The 16,443-nt window shown below is 44.7% G+C and overlaps 1 long non-coding RNA gene across 1 annotated transcript in view; it reads left to right on the top strand.

The window, feature by feature from the left end:
- The first annotated feature begins 300 nt into the window (after nucleotides 1–300).
- Nucleotides 301–16,443, top strand: part of LOC119624407 (uncharacterized) — a 25,445-nt gene continuing 9,302 nt past the window's right edge. Inside the window, exon 1 of the long non-coding RNA XR_005240505.2 lies at nucleotides 301–396. This is a non-coding gene — a long non-coding RNA (uncharacterized lncRNA). The remainder of the gene's footprint in view (nucleotides 397–16,443) is intronic.

Below are 16,443 nucleotides of genomic sequence, written 5' to 3'. Positions count from 1 at the left end.
ACATTCGCACACCCAGACATCTGCCGTGGGCTTTTCGCCTCTTCCGAGCGGGCAGACCGTCCTGTTAAGACCCAAGACATTCCTGTTTCGCTCAGGTTAAAACCCTGAAGTACCTGGTCCGCTCATTGGGATTTGGCTCCTGCAGCCACACCTTTCACTCCAGCACGAGAACTCGATTCCCAGGAGTCGCCATCCGGTGGCCAGAAAACAGACCAGCGCGCTACCCCTCCTCTGACGCTGCGCCGGGGGCGGGGGCGGGGGCGGGGGCGGTGCAGGACGGGCAGTAGGCGGGGCCTGGCGTGGAGCGCGCATGCGCTGTGGTGCGGCGCTGTGGTGCGGCGCGGTAGCGCGCCAGGCTGGCCTCCGTGGTGAAGGAGCGGAGAAGTTCGGGCAACAGTGAGTACCAGAATCCGGTGAGATCGAGGCACGGGGCTAGGGCTCCTCAGAGCGTTTGGTTCCATTGCATTCCCCTCGCAGCCGCAGCCTGGAGCCCCCTGCAGCTCGGCCTGGGCCAGGAGACGCACCTTCCAGGCTATTAAATTAGTATTTGTAAAAACACACTGCACACTTGGGAAGAAATTGCCGCCTCCCCGGCCTGTGCAGCGGCTCACACCTGTAGGCCCAGCTACTCAGGAGGCTGAGGCGGGTGGATCCCTTAAGGTCAGGAGTTCGGGACCACCGTGGGCAACATGTCGAGCCCTCCCCCCCACCACAAAAAAATCCAAAAATTAGCCGGGCGTGTTAGTGCACGTCTGTAATCCCAGCTGCTCGGGAGGCTGAGGCAGGAGAATCACTTGAACCAGGAGGCAGAGGTTGCAGTGAGCCCAGATCCCGCCACTGCACTCTAGCCTGGGAGACAAGAACACAACTTAAAAAAAAAAAAAAAAAAAAGGAAATAAAAAATACCTTGGCACATAGCTTTAACAGATTATTGGAAGTCTTCCTTAGTAAAGCATTTACTAAACATTTTTTCTTTTGGTCTGTGAACTAGGCTGGGAAACATGTCTTTCCTCAGTAATTTTCCACAGAATTCTGAACAATTGCGGTAGAGAGAATTTTACGTGAGCCACAAAGAGCTTCCTGCAAGTGGGCACTGGTGGGGATTGCAACTGTAAATCCAACTAGAAAAGATTTGTCTATAGAAGAAAACACACTCTTAGTTCCCAGGTCATGCCTAATACATTTTAGCAGTAATTTTAACATACACCGCTTTTTGCAGCCGCTTACTGACAGCCTTAACAAAAATGGGAAGCAGTTACCAGCATCTTCTATGTAGCTATGTGTTCAGCATTATGTCAGGTTCTAGGAGGAATCAAAGACAAATGATTGCTGCCCTCTGGAAGTCTACACAGTCTTCTGTCTTTAAAACAAAATTAGTGCATTCTGGGGTCGTTTCTTGACGATGGCACTTTGGGAGTTCCCGTCTAGATCTGGGTAGTCATTAACTGAGCATGGTATTGTGTTCTTGTGAAAAACGGTAAGTTCAGGCCAGACGCAGTGGCTCACGCCTGTAATCCCAGCACTTTGGGAGGCCGAGGCAGGCGGATCACAAGGTCAGGAGATCGAGACCATCCTGGCTAACACGGTGAAACCCCTTCTCTACTAAAAATACAAAAAATTTGCCGGACGTGATGGTGGGCACCTGTAGTCCCAGCTACTGGGGAAGCTGAGGCAGGAGAATCGCTTGAACCTGGGAGGTGGAGGTTGCGGTGAAGCAAGATCACGCCACTGCACTCCAGCCTGGGCAACACAGTGAGACTGCATCTAAAAAGAAAAGAAAAGGGGCTTGGCGCGGTGGCTCACGCCTGTAATCCCAGCACTTTGGGAGACCGAGGTGTGCAGATCACGAGGTTGGGAGATTGAGACCATCCTGGCTAACACTGTGAAACCCCATCTCTACTAAAAATAGAAAAAATTAGCCGGGCACGGTGGCGGGTGCCTGTAGTCCCAGCTACTCAGGAGGCTGAAGCAGGAGAATGGTGTGAACCCGGGAGACAGAGCTTGCAGTGAGCCTACATTGCACCACTGCACTCCAGCCTGGGTGACAGAGTGAGACTCTGTCTCAAAAAAGAAAAGAAAAAGAAAAAAGAAAAGAAAAACAGTAAGTTCTAACACATCACTAAGTATTCAGTGTGTGAGAGTATAGTGTGAATCTGAGTCTGCACTGGGAAGTTAGGTGGGCACCAAGGAGACCCTTGTTCCTAACTTCTCCAGATGAGAATCTAAGCCATGATATCAAAACATTTACCTCAGGTGAACTTTACCAGTGGTGAGATGAGTGAGCCTTCTAGAGCATAATTCTCAAAGTGCCTTCCTGAACACTTTATGTATCAGAAGTTACCTGGGATGGTTGTGAAAAATGCAGAACCTGGGTTCCCCCTCCCCAAACCTACAAAATCAGACCCACTGTTGATGAATGCAGAAGTGTATAAAAAGAAAGTTGATGCATCCATTTTTACCAAGCATGCACTGCACAAAACATCCATACTCTGTAACCTACCCTGTTAGTCTCTGAATGGTTTATTCTTACCCCTGTAACATCACCTTATTCTCTCCCCATTTCCTGCTAAGCTACAGTTACACTTAGTGCTTTCATTGCTTTAAAAAAAGGTCAAGCTGTGGCCTTTGTAATCCCAGCACTTTGGGAGGCTGAGGCGGGCAGATCATGAGATCAGGAGATTGAGACCATCCTGGTTAACACGGTAAAACCTCATCTCTACTAAAAATACAAAAAATTAACCGGGCGTGGTGGGGGGGCGCCTGTAGTCCCAGCTACTCAGGAAGCTAATGCAGGAGAATGGTGTGAACCCAGGAGACGGAGCTTGCAGTGAGCCGAGATCACACCACTGCACTCCAGCCTGGGCAACAGAGCAAGACTCCATCTCAAAGGAAAAAAAAAAGTCAAGCTGTTTACTGTTGCAAGGCCCTGGCTCTTCTATCTGGAAACCTCTGTGTAGGAAGCTGCTCCTTCTACCACCTTGAAAAAAAGTCTGTTGTTTTCAATGCTATCACCTTAGAAAAGCCTTTCCTATTGGCTGGGCGCGGTGGCTCATGCCTGTAATCCCAGCACTTTGGGAGGCCGAGGCAGGTGGATCACAAGGTCAGGAGTTCAAGACCAGCCTAGCCAATATGGTGAAACCCCATCTCTACTAAAAATACAAAAATGAGCCGGGCGTGGTGGCAGCCGCCTGTAGTCCCAGCTACTCAGGAGGCTGAGGCAGGAGCATCACTTGAACCCAGGAGGAAGAGGTTACAGTGACAGGGGAAGACTCCGTCTCAAAAAAAAAAAAAAAAAAAAAAAACCTTTCCTAATCACCCTATCTCAAGAAGTCTTCCCCTGCATTCTCTCAATTTCCCTCTTGGCACTTAACACTCTTTTTGATTACTTATATGTTTATTTATTTGTATATTGTGCCGCCTAAGGCCATGAAGGCAAGCATGATACGTGTTTTGTTTACTATTGCATATCTAGTACTTTTAATATTGTCACCATGTAATACTTATGTATACTGAATGAATGAATGAGCACCTAGCCTGCTTACAAGACTTCTGAGATTCCATATGACTTTCCTTCTACTTAGCCATTCAATCTTATCTTCTTCAACTTGGATCTCCCTATCTAGCCAGGCAGTTTTCTTACTAATGCCTCATGCCAGATAACTTAATGCTTCTGATGCTCAGAATTCCCTCATGAACCCTTTGGTTATCCATATTTTTCACATCCTTCTACTGCAGTTTGTGCCTTCTGAAGCCTTCACCAGCTATTTCAGCCCTCAATGATAACTTTGTTCTTTGGCCTATGTGAAAGTTGTCAAATTCAAAACGGAGTCACTTGTGTCAAACCCTAGTATAATGGAGCTAGGGAAGGCAATGAAGGGAGGGCTCTCACACATCATTTGACTGATAACAGGAACTATCACAAAAATTGTTTTCCAAACCAAAGCTTACTACATGTGTCACACAAGGACAGCTAGCAGCACAAGGACAGCTAGCCATTGTATGAGAGCACCTGCCTGACACACCCAGTCCAAAACTGGAAGAGCCTAACTGTAACTCCAGGATTACAAGTCCTACCTAACAACTTCTGACACTCATCTATCAGAGCACACCAGCTATAAGACGCTGCCAGTGCCAATGAACTTTCCTTAAAGAAACAACTTTGAGGCTGGGCATGGTGGCTTAGGTCTGTAATCCCAGCACTTTGGGATGCTGAGGCAGGCAAATCACGAGGTCAAGAGATTGAGACCATCCTGGCCAACATGGTGAAACCCCGTCTCTACTAAAAATACAAAAATTCTCTGGGCTTGGTTGGCCAGCGCCTGTCATCCCAGCTACTCAGGAGGCTGAGGCAGGAGAATTGCTTGAACCCAGGAGGCAGAGATTGCAGTGAGCCGAGATCGCGCCACTGCACTCCACCCTGGCGACAGAGCCAGACTCTGTCTCAACAACAAGAATAACAACAACTTTGAAAAACCTTCTCTTTCCCCAATAAAACCCTAACTTTTTTGTTGTTGTTCGCAGGACATACTGGATGCTGCCCTGGTCTGTATATCCTAATCACCATCCTACTTATATGTTATTCCCAAATTGGAGATCTGTGTCTCTATGTTCATTGACCCTTGAACAACGCGGGCTTGAACTGTGTGGGTTCACTTTTTTTTTTAGGGGGAGGGATACAAGGCCTTCCCTGTCACCCAGGCTGGAGTGCAGTGGCACTCTGTCGGCTCACTGCGGCCTCGACCTCCCAGGCTCAAGCAATCCTCCCACCTCAGCCTTCCAAGTAGCTGGGACTACAGGCACATGCCACCACAGCCAGCTAATTTTTGTATTTTTTGTATAGACGGGATTTCACCATGTTGCCCAGGCTGGTCTTAAACTCCTGAGTTCAAGCAACCCACCCACCTCAGCTTCCCAAAGTGCTGGGATTACAGATCCGAATGTGTGGGTCCACATGTACATGGATTTTTTCAATAAAATATTGGAAAATTTTTGGAGATTTGTGACAATTTGAAAAAAGATGAACCGCATAGCCTAGAAATGCCATCACTTTGGGAGGCTGAGGCAGGAGGATCACTTGAGCCGACAAGTTCAAGACTGCAGTGATCTGTGATGACACCACCACACTCCAGCCTTGGTGACAGAGCAAGACCTTGTCCTTAATTAAAAAATAATAATAAAATAAATTTTTAAAAAAGTAAAAATCAGCCAGGCTCAGTGGCTCGCACCTGTAATCCCAGCACTTTGGGAGGCTAAGGTGGGTGGATCACTTGAGGTCAAGAGTTCGAGAGTAGCCTGGCCAACATGGTGAAACCCCATCTCTACTAAAAGTACAGAAAAATTAGCTGGGTGTGGTAGCACATGGCTGTAATCTCAGCTGCTTGGGAGGCTGAGGCAGGAGAATCGCTTGAGCCCAGGAGGTGGAGGTTGCAGTGAGCCAAGATTGTGCCATTGCCCTCCAGCCTGGGCAACAAGGGCGAAACTCCATCGCAATAAATAAATAAATAGGAAAAAATCATAACTGCGTGAATTAACTGTGGTACTTACTGTAGTCCTATAACAATTTTGTAGCCATCTTCTGTTGCTGTTGTGGTGAGATCAAGTGTTGTGTATGGCCACTTGAAATGTCATGTGACACTAGTCATGCCTGTATGGGCATTTTGTCTCCAGTAAATTGAATATCACAGTAAAAAATGGTCTCTCCTGGTTCTCAAAAATATATGCTACTCACAACACTTAGAGGCACTTCATATGGGTCCCATGGAGTTATTAAAGGTTTACAGTAAATACGCTATACTTGCTATACTGTAAACCTTTAATAACTCCATGGGATCCATATGAAGTGCCACCAGTGATGCTGTAAGTGCTCCCAAGAAGCAGAGAAAAGTCATAATATTATGAGAAAAAGTTAAATTGTCTGACATGTATTGTAGATTGAGGTCTGCAGCTGTGATTGCCTGCCATTTCAGACAGACGATTCATCTTGTAAACAGATGATGTAAACTTATGGTATTGATAAATAGAGTACAGTACTGTAAATGTATTTTCTCTTCCATATCTTTTTTTTTTTTTTTTTTTTGAGACAGAGTCTAACAGTCTCCCAGGCTGGAGTGCAGTGGCACAGTTATAGCTCACTGCAGCCTCAAACTCCTGCACTCAAGCGATCCTTCCACCTCAGCCTCCCAAGTAGCTGGGACTACTGGCACATAACACCATACCTGGCTAATTTTTTTAATTTGTGTAGAGATAAAGTCTCACTTTGTTGCCCAAGCTAGTCTTCAATTCCTGACCTCAAGTGATCCTCCTGCCTCAGGTTCCCAAAGTTCTGGGGTTACAAGTGTAAGTCACCATGCCTGGCCTTTATGATTTTCTTAATATCATTTTCTTTTCTCTAGCTTACTTTATTATAAGAATACAGAATATAATATACATAACATACAAAATGTGTGTTAATCAACTGTTTAGGTTATCAGTGAGGCTTCTGGTCAACAGTAGGCTATTAAGTTTTTGGGAAGTCAAAAGTTGCACATAGATTTTCAACTATGTGGGAGTTTGGTACCCCTAACCCCTGCGTTGTTCAAGGGTCAGCTACATTTTAAAATATATATTAACAGCCCCTATAGCTTTTTTGTTTTTGTTTGAGACAAACTCTCTATCTCTTGTACAGGCTGGAGAGCAGTGGTGCACTCTCAGCTCACTGCAGCCTCCTCCTCTCAGGTTCAAGTGATTCTCATGTCTTGGCCTCCCGAGTAGTTGGGATTACAGCCACCTGCCACTATGCCCAGCTAATTTTTTTATTTTTTAGTACAGACGGGGTTTCACCACGTTGGCCTGGCTGGTCTCGAACTCCTGACATCAAGTGATCCACCCACCTCTCTGACCTCCCAAAATGCTGGGATTACAGGCGTGAGCTACGGCGCCTGGCCAGCCCTTATAGTTCGAATCTGACTCTAACCAGTATGTGATTAATTGCTTCCTGGTTAGTCTTGGCCACTCACTAAGCATGTAAGTGCTTGAATGTCCCTTGTTTTCCAGGTATACTGTTGAGCAGTCTTTGAGTTCTACATAAGGACATCGTCCCTGTCCACTTTAGCAGTAACTCCTAAGCCTGTTCCAGTAGTAGAGAACAACGAACTGTGATGTTTATCAGCAATAACTGGGCCCCACTTAAACCTTATCAATGTATTAATTCGCACTTATAAGCTATGGTGCCATGAATGCTCAAAGCTCTATAAAGATGTTTTCATTTGTCATTGCATCTAATAATTTTTTATTACCAATAAAAATAATATTTGTGAATGATGGTGGAAAATCAAACCTTAAGGTTTGTAAGTCTTCACATATTGATAGATTAGAATTCCAATCTTAATCAGCATTGACTTCTTTTTATAAGATAACCTTGATGAGGTTAAATTTGCTTTGTTTTATTTTATTTTTATTTTTATTTTTATTTTTTTATTTATTTATTTTTTTTTTTGAGACGGAGTCTCGCCCTGTCGCCCAGGCTGGAGTGCTGTGGCCGGATCTCAGCTCACTGCAAGCTCCGCCTCCTGGGTTTACGCTATTCTCCTGCCTCAGCCTCCCGAGTAGCTAGGACTACAGGCGACCGCCACCTCGCCCGGCTAATTTTTTGTATTTTTTAGTAGAGACGGGGTTTCACCGTGATAGCCAGGATGGTCTCGATCTCCTGACCTCGTGATCTGCCCGTCTCGGCCTCCCAAAGTGCTGGGATTACAGGCTTGAGCCACCGCGCCCGGCCTATTTTTATTTTTATTTATTTATTTATTTATTTTGAGACAGTCTCACTCTCTCGCCTGGGCTGGAGTGCAGTGGCACCATCTCGGCTCACTGCAACCTCTGCCTCCTGAGTTCAAGCGATGCTCTTGCCTGAGCCTCCCGAGTAGCCGGGATTACAGACGCCCACCACCACGCCCAGCTAATTTTTTCTGTATTTTTAGTACAGACGGGCTTTCACCATGTTGGCCAGCCTGGTCTCGAACTCCTGACCTCAGGTGATCCACCCACCTCGGCCTCCCAAAGTGCTGGGATTACAGGCATGAGTCCCTGCTCCTGCCCATGCTTTATTTTAGGATTTCAGGATTGATCACATTCATGTTAAATGAGGCTTTCCAGCAGTGTGAATGAAACTGCCCCGGAAGAAAGATAAGGCAGATGTGGTATCTGTACCCAAACAAACCTAGAGAAGATTGGGCGTTAGCATTGTTTTAAGCAGATATGTAGTTCAGCTTAAACTTGATACCCTGTGGTGTGCCCCCACCCCCAATTCCACCCAGGCCAATCTCTCAGGAATTGTAGAAAAGGCTTTCACTCCTGGAGATGAAGTAAAAGACAGCCACTGGATATGTCACTGACCCACAGGAACAGTGAGGCAATAGGAAGGAAAGCTGCAGGGCACTGATGGGTATTAGCTTTACTGACAGCAGTTACTGGATAGATCATCAAGCCCCACAAGTGTTTGATGGGTTTTTCACGTCTGCACTGTTGGAAGGACTTTTTTGTATTGGTATGTTCAGGTGTATGTGATAGTTGTAAGCCTTCAGTAGACTAGAAAGGACTTATTTATCATGAACAGCACTACAGAGAATTTCACCAATAAATTTGTGTAGCAGTAACCAAGTTGTGGAAAGAGTATCTCTTTCATCGCTTCTAACAAAGCCTCTGTTGTTCCCAGACTGGTCTTAACATAGGATTTAATGTGGTAACGGAAGTGTCTATGCTTATCAGATATAGCTGCTTATCAGTTTGTAGCACAAGGTTAGCCATCTGTTTGGTTTCTGGTAAGAAAAAAAGAAAGAACATCTTTAACAGGCAGCATCATCAGCTCTTTACATTTATAACAGGCATTTACTGTTTGTAATACTTATGTTTAAGGGAAACTGATAGAGTGATAGTGTATCCAAATCTACCTGTATGTCTTCAGAACAGGAGAAATTGCATACCAGTGTTCTTTCGACATTTATTTTCCAGTTTATATAAAAGTAATATGAAAAGGGGAATAACAGTAAAGAATTTGAAAGCCGTAAACTTACAACTGTTGTTCTGTAAGAATCATTGTTTTGTTATTGAGTACCTTTAGATTGTTCTGCGAGCTAAAACTTTTCAGGACTTTTGTGTGCTAGCATTTTCTAAGTAGAAAGTGTTACATTTAATGACTACTTCATTGTGACACAATTCACATAGGCTAATGTTCACCTTTTTAAAGTGAATGATTCCACATTTAAAGTTTTTGGTATATTCACCAAGTTGTGCATTGATCACTACTGTATAATTTCAGAACATTTTATCATTGTCTTAGTCTTAGCTTATGCAAGAGGAGGAACTGAGTGACTGCAGGTGTGACTGAATCCAAGGTGCCTTAGTATGTTTTCTGTTGCTATAACTGAATATCTGAGACTGGATAATGTATTTGAAAAATAAATTTATTTGTTACAGTTTGGGATTCTCGGAAATCCCAGGTCAAGGAGCCACACCTGGTCGACTTCTGGTGAGGGCCACATGCTGTGTCTTAATGTGGCAGAAGACATCGCATGCCAAGAGAGAGCCAACCTGGCTTTTATAACAGACCCAGTCTCGTGATAACCAACCCATTCCCATGATAACCCATCCATCCATTAACACCTGAATGGATTAACTCATTCATGACAGCGAAGCCCTCGAGACCCAATAACCTCTTAAAGGCCCCACCTCTTAGTATTGTTACATTGAGGAGTAAGTTTCAACCTGAGTTTTGGAGGGGACAAGCATTCAAACCATAGCAGTCATCCCAAAAAGCAACCTCATAGCCATTAGTGGTCACTCGCCATTGCCCTCTACCCTCAGTCCCAGATAACCATTAATCCTTCTTTCCGTATGAATTTTTTTCTGCTTTCTTTGACTTAACATAATGTTTTTAGGGTTCATCCATGTTACAACTTGTATCAGAACTTCGTTCCTTTATAGGGCCAAGTAATATTTCACTGTACAAATATTCACATTTTGTTGATCCATTCATCAGAGGATGGACATTTGGGTTGTTTCCCGTTTATGGCCATTCTGCATAATGCTGCTGTGAAGATGTGCCTAGAAGTTTTTGACAATGTGTTCTCAGTTATCTTGTGTATATACTTAGGAGTGGCGTTGCTGGTCATGTGGTAACTCTATGTTTACTTTTTGAGGAACTCCCAGGCTGTTTTTCAATGTGGCTTTACCATTTTAGATTCCTACCAGCCAGTGTATGAGAGTGCCAGTTTTTCTGCCTTCTTACCAGCACTTTTTACTGTCCATCTTTTAAATTGTAGCCTTCCAAGTACATATGAAGTGATACTTCATTGTGCATTCAATTGGGATTTCCCTAATGATTCGTGATTTTAAGTAGTGCTTATAGGCCATTTGTAGATCTTCTTTGGAGAAATGTCCATTAAGATCCATTGTGCCCATGGCTGGGCGCAATGGCTCGCACCTGTAATCCCAGCACTTTGGGAGGCCGAGGTGGGCGGATCACGAGATCCGGAGATCGAGACCATCCTGGATAACACGGTGAAACCCCATCTCTACTAAAAATACAAAAAATTAGCTGGGGGTGGTGGCAGGCGCCTGTAGTCCCAGGTACTCGGGAGGCTGAGGCAGGAGAATGGCATGAACCGGGAGGTGGAGCTTGCAGTGAGCCGGGTCGCACCACTCACTCCAGCCTGGGAGACAGAGCGAAACTCCGTCTCAAAAAAAAAAAAATAAATAAAAATAAATAAATAAATAAATAAAATAAATTTTTTAAAAAATCCATTGTGCCCACTTTTTAATTGCAATGTCTGTTTATTGTTGAGTTGTAAGAATTTCTTATGTATTCTGGATATAAGGCCCTTACAAAATACATGATTTTTATGGATTTATGCTTTCTTTTCTTTAAAAGTTGTCTCGTTTTCACTCTTATTTAGGTCCCTGATTTGTTTTGAGTTCATTTTTGTATATGGTGTAATGTAGAGGTCCAGTTTCATATATTTGATTGGAGATACCTAGTTCTCCTAACAGCATTTGTTGAAAAGTTTATTCTTGGCTGGGCGCGGTGGCTCAAGCCTGTAATCCCAGCACTTTGGGAGGCCGAGACGGGCAGATCACGAGGTCAGGAGACCGAGACCATCCTGGCTAATACAGGGAAACCCCGTCTCTACTAAAAAAATACAAAAAACTAGCCGGGCGCCGTGGCGGGCGCCTGTAGTCCCAGCTACTCGGGAGGCTGAGGCAGGAGAATGGCGTGAACCCGGGAGGCGGAGCTTGCAGTGAGCTGAGATCCGGCCACAGCACTCCAACCTGGGCGACAGAGCGAGACTCCGTCAAAAAAAAAAAAAAAAAAAATACAAAAAATTAGCCGGGCGTGGTGGCCGGCGCCTGTAGTCCCAGCTACTTGGGAGGCTGAGGCAGGAGAATGGCGGGAACCCGGGGGGCGGAGCTTGCAGTGAGCTGAGATCCGGCCACTGCACTCCAGCCTGGGCGACAGAGCAAGACTCCGTCTCAAAAAAAAAAAGAAAAGAAAAGTTTATTCTTTCCCTTTCAAGTTGTCTTGGCATACTGGTCAAAAATCAACTAAGCATGCATGTAATGGTTTATTTCTGGACGCTTAGTTTTACTCCATTGATGTAGATCTGCCTGCCCTTGTACTAGTACCACTCTGACTGTCTTGAATACTGTATCTTCATAGTTAGCTATGAAATTGGGAAATGTTCTTTTTCTTTCTTTCTTTCTTTCTTTTTTCTTTTTTTGAGACGGAGTCTGGCTCTGTCACCCAGGCTGGAGTGCAGTGGCGTGATCTCAGCTCACTGCAAGCTCCGCCTCCCAGATTCTCGCCATTCTCCTGCCTCAGCCTCTCGAGGAGCTGGGACTACAGGCGCCGCCACCACGCCCGGCTGATTTTTTTTTTTTTTTTTTTTTTTTTTGTATTTTTAGTGCTGGGATTACAGGCGTGAGCCACCGCGCCCGGCCGGGAAACGTTCTTTTTCAAGACTGTTTTGGCTATTCGTTGCGTCTTCAGTTTTCATATGAATTTTAAGATCAGCTTATCCATTTTTTTTGTTTGTTTCGAGATGGAGTCTCTCCCTGTCGCCCAGGCTAGAGTGCAGTGGCACAATCTCAGCTCACTGCAACCTCCGCCTCCCGAGTTCAAGCGATTCCCCTGCCTCAGCCTCCCAAGCAGCTGGGATTACAGGCACCCGCCACCACGCCCAGCTAAATTTTTGTATCTTTAGCACAGACAGGTTTTCACCATATTGGCCAGGCTGGTCTCAAACTCCTGACCTTGTGATCCACCCACCCTGGTCTCCCAAAGTGCTGGGATTACAGGCGTGAGCCATTGTGCCTGGCCCAGCTTATCCATTTCTAAGCTAGCTGAGATTCTTATATGTATTGCATTGAATCAATTTGGAGAGTATTGCCATCTATAAAATACTGTTTCTTCTGATCTATGAACATGGGATATCTTTCCATTTATTTGGATCTTCTTTAATTTCTTAAAATATTTTGTAGCTTTTTGCATACAAGTTTTGCATTTATTTTATTTTTTATTTTTTTGAAACAGGGTCTCATTCTGTTGCCCAAGCTGGAGTGCAATGGCACAAACATGGCTCACTGCAACCTCAATCTGCTAGACTCAAGTGATCCTCTGCCTCAGCCTCCTGAGTAGCTGGGACCACAAGCGTGTGCCACGCCTGACTAACTTTTTTTATTTTTTATTTTATGTTTTTGAGATGGAGTCCCACTTTGTCACCCAGGCTAGAGTGCACTGGTGTGATCTTGGCTCACTGCAGCCTCCTGGGTTCAAGCATTTCTCCTGCCTCAGCCTCCCGAATAGCTGGGATTACAGGTGCCCACCACCATGCTGGCAAATATTTTGTATTTTTGGTAGATACAGGGCTTCACCATATTGGCCAGGCTGTTTTCAAACTCCTGATCTCAAGTCATCTTTCCACCTCCGCCTCCCAAAGTGCTAAGATTACAGGCATGAGCCACCGCGCCCAACCAAACTTTTTTGTTTTTACTTTTTGTAGAAACAGGGTCTCATTATGTTGCCCAGGCTGATCTCAAACTCCTGGGCTGGAACCATTCTCTCACTTCAGCCTCCCAAAGTGCTGGGATTATAGGCATGAGCCACTGTGTGGGGCCTATCCCTGAGTATTTCGGGTTTTTTTACACTATTGTATGTGGAATTGTTCTCTTAATTTTATTTTTAGATTGTTCTTTGTTAGTGTATGGAAATACAATTGGTCTTTGTATGTTGATTTTATGTCCTGCAACCTTCTGAATTCATGTATTGGCTTTAATGATTTTTTTTCTGTATGTGTGTGGATTCCTTAGAATTTTCTGCCAATAAGATCATGTCACCTGTAAATAGAAGAGTTTTATTAATTTTAGATGGTTTATCTAAGGAAGGAAAGAATGGTCCTCACATTGAAAGACTCTAAGAAAGAAGAAAGCAGATACTTTGTAGCTATTACTTTAAATTCAGCCTTATAACTTATAATTTGTACAGTTCCCTAAGGAGAGCCTTAAATAGAATGTGTTTAATCATTTATTAGTTATATTTTTATTTTTCTTGGCAGAAGGAAAAATTAAGGCAAAAAGGTTTTGTATTTTTAAATCATGACTCAGTCATGAGTCAGGAACTGCTTATGTTCAAATCCTGCCTCCTTCATTTATTAGCTAACCTTAACTTCTTTATACTTAATTTTCTTACCTCTAAAATAAGAATGATACTAGTACCTACTTTTTTTTTTTGAGAGGGAGTCTCACTCTGTCGCCCAGGCTGGAGTGCAGTGGCTGGATCTCAGCTCACTGCAAGCTCCGCCTCCCGCGTTTAAGCCATTCTCCTGCCTCAGCCTCCTGAGTAGCTGGGACTACAGGCGCCCGCCACCTCGCCCGGCTAGTTTTTTTGTATTTTTTAGTAGAGACGGGGTTTCACCATGTTAGCCAGGATGGTCTCGATCTCCTGACCTCGTGATCTGCCCGTCTCGGCCTCCCAAAGTGCTGGGATTACAGGCTTGAGCCACCGCGCCCAGCCACTAGTACCTACTTTTAAGGTTGTTATGAAGATTAAATGATTTCATATATGATTCTTAGTATCTGGCACATAGTAAGTGCTGTATAAATGTGAGCTGCTTCTGGTATTAGTTGAGCAGCAACCAGACCAAGTATCTTTTTGTTGCCTTTCTTAGTGACTATGCCAACTTGGAGAAAACCTGGCAGAGCTCCTTGTGATGGTAGCTATGACTCATTACTTAATGGCACTCCTCTCTCCTGCTAGTATCAGTAGAGATCACCACAGTCAAGGCACAGGAGTGTTTAGAGTTGTCAAATTAAAGTCTCAGTGTAATGGCGAGAACACATATTGCTTGTTGTCAATCATTAAGCACCAGAAATATCCAATTTCTGTTTTCTTTTTTTTTTTTTTTTTTTTTTTGAGGAGTTTTACTCTTATTCCCCATGCTGGAGTGCAATGGTGCTATCTTGGCTCACTGCAACCTCCACCTCCCAGGTTCAAGCAATTCTCTTGCCTCAGCCTCCCTAGTAGCTAGGATTACAGGCGCCTGCCACCATGCCCAGCTAATTTTTTGTATTTTTAGTAGAGATTGGGTTTCACTGTGTTGGGCAGGCTGGTCTCAAACTCCTGACCTCAGACAGTCCACCCACCTCAGCCTCCCAAAGTGCAGGGATTACAGGCGTGAGCCACCGCGCCTGACTTGAACCACCGTGCCTGGATTCCTGTTTTCTGTTTTAACTAATAAAATACAAATTGTCTTGAGGAACTATTGGGTTTGTCAGTAAAACCCATTCTTTTCATCCAGAAGAGCCCCAACACATGCTGACTGTGCCGTGAATTAATAAGGGGGATCCTGAGGGTAAGAATTATAAGAGAAATTACTGTTGTAAATGTGCTTCTCATCATTCTCTGGGCATCAGTAGTTCTGTGGTGTAGGATACGAAATGGGGTCAGGATGGGAGCAGCCTCCAGTTCCCCTTGCCAGCCGCTTTTTGTTTCAGACATACATTTTCTATTGAGAGAGAGAGCAAATTTTGAGAATTCTTCAGCAGCTAGAAATACTGAAAACTACCTTTTCAACTGAGAAAAATTCCCATAATCATGCCCTTTATTTGCAAGCGTAAAAATGTATAAGGATAAAGCATGGATCTTAACATTCTTAGATGTTATTTATTAGCTGAATAAAATTCATGTGACTTTCCGCCCCCTTAGTGAAGCCAACTGGACTTCCTGGGTGGAGTAGGGACTTGGAGAACTTTTCTGTCTTACAAGAGGTTTGTAAAATGCACCAATCAGTGCTCTGTAAAAATGCACCAATCAGTGCTCTGTGGCTAGCTAGAGGTTTGTAAAATGCACCAATCAGTGCTCTGTAAAATGCACCAATCAGCAATCTGTAAAATGGACCAGTCAGCACTCTGTAAAATGGACCAATCAGCAGGACATAGGCCGGACCAAATAAGGGAATAAAAGCTGGCCACCTCCCCCCACCCAACCCAGCAGCAGCAACCCACTTGGGTCCCTTTCCAGGCTGTGGAAACTTTGTTCTTTCGCTCTTCCCAATAAATTTTGGTGCTGCTCACTCTTTGGGTGCCACCTGTAAGAGCTGTAACACTGACCAGGAAGGTCCACAGCAAGCCAGCGAGACCATGAACCCACCAGAAGGAACAAACTCTGGACACATTAGGAGCCCCTGTCCCTGACCAAGTGTGAACACAATGACCCCAAGGAGAAGGAGCCACCTGTGCCTCAGCCCATGTCCTCCTCTGACACTGAGACATCCAGCAGTGACAATGAGGAGGGTGTGGAGGGGCCAGACCCCAGGCATGGCTGGGCATCTGAGGGTCTCTCCTTCCATAGATGTTTACTGTTCTTTTTTTTTTTTTTTTTTTTTTTTGAGATGGAGTCTGGCTCTGTCGCCCGGGCTGGAGTGCAGTGGCTGGATCTCGGCTCACTGCAAGCTCCGCCTCCCGGGTTCAGGCCATTCTCCTGCCTCAGCCTCCCGAGTAGCTGGGACTACAGGCGCCCGCCACCTCGCCCGGCTAGTTTTTTTTTTTTTTTTGTATTTTTTTTTTTAGTAGAGACCGGGTTTCACCGTGTTAGCCAGGATGGTCTAGATCTCCTGACCTCATGATCCGCCTGTCTCGGCCTCCCAAAGTGCTGGGATTACAGGCTTGAGCCACCGCGCCCTGCCAATGTTTACTGTTTCTTAAGCTGAGATACTTTCAAGGGAGAAAATACTTACCTGTTCACTGACTAAACAAAAGTGACTTGAGTAAATTTCCAACCAAGACAAAGTTAGCTTTTTAAAAACTTTTTATTTGAACTACTTATAGAAGCTACAAAAATAGTACAATGAGTGTCCATATGTCCCTCTCCATCCTTCCCCAGTGCTCACATTTTATATAACTATTCCTTGTCAGTTT

The sequence above is a fragment of the Chlorocebus sabaeus genome, chromosome 12 (assembly GCF_047675955.1).
Source record: "Chlorocebus sabaeus isolate Y175 chromosome 12, mChlSab1.0.hap1, whole genome shotgun sequence".
Taxonomy (NCBI): domain Eukaryota; kingdom Metazoa; phylum Chordata; class Mammalia; order Primates; family Cercopithecidae; genus Chlorocebus; species Chlorocebus sabaeus.
Note: the sequence above shows the minus strand (reverse complement) of the source record. Positions and strands in the feature narration are given on the sequence as shown.